This window comes from Austrofundulus limnaeus, unplaced genomic scaffold (assembly GCF_001266775.1).
Source record: "Austrofundulus limnaeus strain Quisiro unplaced genomic scaffold, Austrofundulus_limnaeus-1.0 Scaffold53, whole genome shotgun sequence".
Lineage (NCBI taxonomy): Eukaryota > Metazoa > Chordata > Actinopteri > Cyprinodontiformes > Rivulidae > Austrofundulus > Austrofundulus limnaeus.
The window spans coordinates 1,046,275-1,052,336 of NW_013952455.1; the positions used below are offsets into that span (position 1 = coordinate 1,046,275).

The 6,062-nt window shown below is 37.0% G+C and overlaps 1 long non-coding RNA gene across 2 annotated transcripts in view; it reads left to right on the forward strand.

The window, feature by feature from the left end:
• Window positions 1-6,062, forward strand: part of LOC106517814 (uncharacterized) — a 15,901-nt gene that overhangs the window by 1,685 nt on the left and 8,154 nt on the right. The gene's annotated exons all lie outside the window — the stretch shown is intronic.

Below are 6,062 nucleotides of genomic sequence, written 5' to 3' on the forward strand. Positions count from 1 at the left end.
TCCAATAAGTGCTCATGGCAGAGGGGGGTGGGCAGGGATGCTGGCCTACCCCCCGACAGCAGGAGGACATGACTCTGCACGACAGGACAAAGGGTCCAAGCAGTCGCACTCGATCCTGTGGCTTGCTGCGTATAAGGTCACAGTAAAAGAGCAAATCTAATATCCAGACAGGCCGGCGGGAAGGCGGGCAGGCAAACAGGCTGGCGGGCAGGTAGGGGCATGGGCAGGAGCACATTTAGAAAGTCAGAGATAAATCTCAGTCTTCCTCAAGCTGCCTGGAGGAGGGATGGTAAGAGAGGCAAAAACAGAAACTGGGACAAGGAGACAGACAAACAAAATGATATTTGTAAGAAGTTGTCATGAGTCCGTTGATGGATGGTCTGCTCTCCAAAACTAATAGAACACATTTTGGGGAGGGGCTTACTATAATAGATTTGAGTTTGAAAACAAAGACATCTTTGTACAAGACATCCTGATCTTCTCAAAACCTTAAAAATTCACTTTTGTGTGAAACCACCCATTTTTCTAAGGATCAAATGTATGAAACCTGCAGTTCTTATTTACTAAAGATCCAAACCAATCAAGACACTCATCAGTAAATAAGCAATAGAAAGTTTGATCTCCAAACATTAATATTTGTTTGCTGAGGAGGAGACGGAAAAATAAAAACTCTTCTTTAGAACAAAAACAATATATCTACTGTGGCTAAATTGAAAACTGAACAAACCAGCAGTTTGCTGGAGAGCCTTTCTCACGAAATAAAACGTATCCAGAGCCAAAGAACACACTTGAAGCCTTAAATAAAAATTACACAGCTCCATAAGTGTTTTACCAAAGATGACTGCATTAAAAAATTTAAGATATGGAATGATTTGCTGACAGTTCTTGCCAGTTTTACATGTTATAGGATAAAAAAGCCAAACTCGTGTTGATAGAATTTAAACACTGACCTATGCAAGTTTATGTGAGTCCACTATTTCATCATGAACAAAATTATGTTAGATCTATTCTACTTTTGACACATATTTACACAAAATTGAATTTAGACTTTTCTATTGTGATAAATAGACATTGTAATAAGTTCTATGTTAGTTTTAGTCAAAGATAAACAAAAGTAGCCCCTGCAGTGGGATTAAAGGTTAGCTTATTGCCCCAGAACCACAACTTGCAGGTCCCTGACTGTATGACTRCTGAAGATTGTAGTGAATGCATAACTGCAAAAGTGTGGTGATGTGACTGGGTTGGAGACGTAATGTCATTAATAAAAATGAACACTAAAAATTTTAGAGTCTAACTATATCTGCATTCTTAGATTTTTGGGTTCAGTGCAAACAAGTGTTGTATGATTTATATTACTGGTAGGTGCTTGAACGACATACGTAGTTTTATTAGTTTTATTCATTCATAAATTGTTTCAATTGAAGTCAGAAGTCGTACCATCCTGTGCCTCATAATTTATCATAATGTATTGTGTCATACTGTATAATATCATATTTTAGTGTACCTTATCACACATCACTACATCGTTTTGTAGTATAGTATATTTTTTGCACCACAATATATTATAAACATTGCAATCATTTAAGGTGTCTAACAGAGCTGAACATAAATGCCCGGGGCAGAAATAAAAAATCCAGATTTCTTGTTTCCTGCTCGTTTTTTGGTGTTCAACTCAAGTTTTCCAGTCTTCAGACAAAATAATAGAACTTGCCTTTGCTGTTCGATTAGTTTAAGGAGAACTTTAACATCTATTAGTACATTTATTGCATTATTGATTTAAAGTCTGTGTCTAAATACAGCTTTGAGATATTTGCACTCGATTATTGCACAACACTGACGAGTGAGGTACCATTAAGTTAGTTGGATTTGAGTGAAAAAATGTAAAGCAAGCAAACTTTGGAATAAAAAAAACCTATATGGTAAAACATTTATCTCTTTAACTTTAAATAAAAACACACAACCAGACTGCTCTCAAACAGAAATTGCATCTCTTAAACAGTAATCCTATTTATTGTTCTTTTAAAAAGGCTTTTACACAAAAACATTACAGTTTTATTTACTGTATGTTAATGTTCTACTTTCTGCACAATGTTTGGTAAAAAGCTTTAATATTACAACTTAAAAACTTTGTGGGGGGGGTATTTATTAAGGTTGATTCTAAAATTTAAGTCAAAATGTATAATGGTCTGATGAGGTTTAAAATTCACATTAGCTGCAGATTAACTTGAGTAAAAAAAATGATGTTACACCAGGACTGAGTATAAATATTGTGTGTGTTGACAGAAATCTCTTATGTATGTTTCAGATCACAGACTTTTCAAACTAATAATTAATTAGTTAATGTTTTATTAAACCTGTACAATGTTAGGCATCAAAAACAATCTTGTTTTTGTTGATTTGTGTCCACTAAAACTGATCCAAATATTTTTTCATTTAATGAAAAGGGTTTTTTCTTTTTACTCTGCAACTATAAATTTCCAACATTAAAAAAATTAATGATCTATATTATGTCACTATTAACTATGCATCCTGTTTTTAGAACCTAAATGTTATCTAAATAAACTCTTAAAATCTTTGCATTTTTGAAAAAAATTAGTCATTTTAATTGTTTTGGTCTGTTTTATTTCGTGTTAGGTTGTGGTGTCGTGTAAGATGGTCAAATTGTAAAAATTTCCCCCATTTCAGCGTAGTTTTCAGGGAATTTGGATCATATTAGCGTTATTGTAATAGGGTGTAATACGATTATTCAAATCCCTCTATTTCACAGTGGGCGAATGTGATGCCGGGGCTCATCTATGGAAAAGGCCCTTTGACAGAAAACTGTGTCTGTGTGCTAAACCCTGGAAATTCCCAGCCAAGAGGATTCTCCACGCCACTCCCCAGAGACTCTGCTCACATCAGCTCTGTCGCAGCGCATGTGTGTCACTCTGTGCATGTGTGCGGGAGCAGTTTTTCTGTCTCCTCTTGCACGTAGCAATTAAAGATTCAATTGATTTTCCTGCCGGCACCGATTACCTGCTTCACTAGTTTGGTTTTCCTATAACGTTTGATTAATAGATGCAGGGAGTGGGAAAAAATATGAGCAGGTAATACAATTGTTTATATAATGACTATTTCACTGACCATAGAGCTGTAAAAACCATGCTGGATTAAAGAGTTATGAGCGTGAATTTAGACACTCTGGATGACAGATAATGGTTCTAGTCAAATGGAACAAAGAGCATGTCTAAAATGTTCAAATGTAAGCTTCTTTGTTTTGAAACAAATTAGATTCTTTGCATTTTAAGCATCCTGTTAAAGAGAACGTAATTACCTAAAACTCATCCTAGACTAAGATAATGAGGTTCTCAACTATGCTTTAACTTTACTTGGCTTTACCCTTAATGCAAAATGTTGAAGTAAAAGCCAAGATCCAAGGAACACAAAACATTTTTTCCCCCTTTGGAGCTTATGGTGATGAAAAAGTCAATCAGTAATAAAAGTTACATTTAATCAGCTGGACACACCATAATTGTTTGAAGTATCTGGACACTGTCACAAAGTTCCATAATTTTTCATGTTGATCTTGTTTTTCCAAAGCATGAAATAAATGAAGCATGTAAAAAGTCTGGTAACATACATGGCATCTGCAGTGTTCATGATGTGTTCCTGTCACGTATAATGTGTATGTATCTGAAAAGCACAAAATGTAAGGAAATTTATGTTTGGTAGATTATTTATTTATTGTAACAATGCTTCCTGGCAATAAATCTTATACCTGCACTTGATTGGCAGCATCTGGGGGTTACCAAAAGCTCAAAACTATTGTAATTAGCAACAACAACATATGCTGTTTGGCAGAGAAGATCTGACAAATTTTCTATGTGCACAACCCACATTCTCAGCTCTACTGCTCATCCCACAAATGCACCTTCCTTACAAATGTGGCACCATTTAAAAGGGAAATTAACAGACTGCAAAACAGTAACACTTCCTTACTTTTTGTGCAAAATACATACAAAAGTTACCRAATGCTATAGTGAAAACATATCCTTTGTTGGCACTTTAAGGTTTTTGTCACATTTCRTTTCTGTGACATTAATGCAGCACATCTGTAGTGCTCATCAGCCTCATTTTGTTGCCAACTAGCCCTGGTCTCACCCATCATCTTCTGGATTTTCTTGCTGGTGCTTCCTGTTGTTAAACTCTGACAGATCTCAGTTTGGTAGTGGGTTATCTGTTCTCATTTTCAAGTAAAGCTTAAACCAAACCCCCAACAGCAACTTACCCATCAGTTTCTTCTGGGTACGTTTGTTAACTGACTGACTAGACTGAAAATGGTAGTCATATATGTTGTATTAGCTGACACAATGCACAAATAGTACAAAAAAACTGCACTGCAGACATTGTTGTTCTAACACGTACTACAAGACTGCAATATGCATGCAAGAATAGGTCACCTACTGTATATGCAGCTCTAAGGACTTGGATAAGAAAGACAAGCACTGCATGTATGTTAAAACTGTGGAAGTGCAAACAGAGGGCTAACAGCGTGGCATGAGATTGTGTCATGATACTGTTGGATCACTTCTCTGTAATCTTTTTTGTTGTGACCTGTATGTGGTGTTTTAACATTATGGAGCTCCTAAAGAGACACTGGTGAAAATAAAAGAAAAAAGGTTTCATGTGCGTATAAAAACACATTTAAACATGTAACAATTTGGCTTGGTTAAAACAGCCTTTAAAAAGATCACTAAAAGTAGTCGTGCTTTCATCCAATTTTAATGCGAATTTTGAGCWAATTTTTAAAATGTCGAAAAAGGGGAAAAGAGAAAATGCAAATCAGACATGTTCCTATCAACTGGCTGGGAGCGAATCAACCAGGCTACGCAAAGTGTAATTATGTCMGATGCTGATGTTACGCGTGGCTGCAGTAAACAGGAAGTAAAGTTGCAAACTTGCAGGGACTACACATCTCATGACAATTGAGAGAAGTTATCAAGAATGTGACCATCTCTCTCAATCTGACCAGTCGCAGTTAGGACAAACTTCGTCCACACACCAACTCCACCAATCAACGTTAGGACAAACTACAAGAAACTCCCCCTACTTACTGCAGAGACCAATACTTGCCCCTGTTCGGTGTTTTTGCATTAGCCTTTATGGCCCAGGTCTATCCCGATTTTTGGAAACTCGAGAACTTCTGGTTCCAACCAGGCCGGGCTGCTCGGCCTGATTTGACATCAGCTACTGCTGCTCATTGATTGGTTCACTGAACACGGTGTTTATGTCRCGCACATGAGAGTGACTTTACATGAATTGTTTGCAGCCACTGTAACATTTTTTGACACAAGTTTAACTTCACAAAAATTGTAGCGAGCAAGCAACAACAACAAGCTAATAAAAAGCTAACATTAGCTTACCCTTCTCTGTCGTCCTGCCCTCTCGTCCTAAGTTTCGTACTGCTAGATGGTCTAGATCTACATTCTGCACTTTCCCTTCGAGTTTGGCGTAGTCCATTATTATAAGATTGTWCATGTTTAATATTATGATCCCGCCTACATCAAGGCAGCACTTTGCTCAATGCAAACACAACCCAGGCCAGAGTAGAGAAAGACCAGGCTGTCTGGAGCCAGGGTGGGCCGAAGTGGGCTTTACAATGCAAAAATGCTAGAGCTACGCAGACGATTATTTCTGTGCAAATAAAAGGTATCTGGTGTGCATCAGATAATATCGGGAGCCCAAAAAAATATTTCTCACGCTCACCAGGTAGTTACTCATCCACTCCAGAAACTTATTTGAAATGTTTTTGTTAGTTTGTTTTTTCATCAATGTCTCTTTATGGGCTCTGTACAACGAAACTACATCCATGTTAGAAAATTCTTCAAAACGACCAATAACTCTGTGGCAACCTACTGGAGAGCAGATCAGGTGTTAGATATTGTATGTACAGAGGTATTGTTGATGTTTTTTTTACAGCTTTGTAGATCAAATATAACAAAAAACATACAGTACATTTGTGGGCAAAGACAGCATAAACAGCTTACCCATATTTGTGGTTTACATCCTCCACACTACAGAGG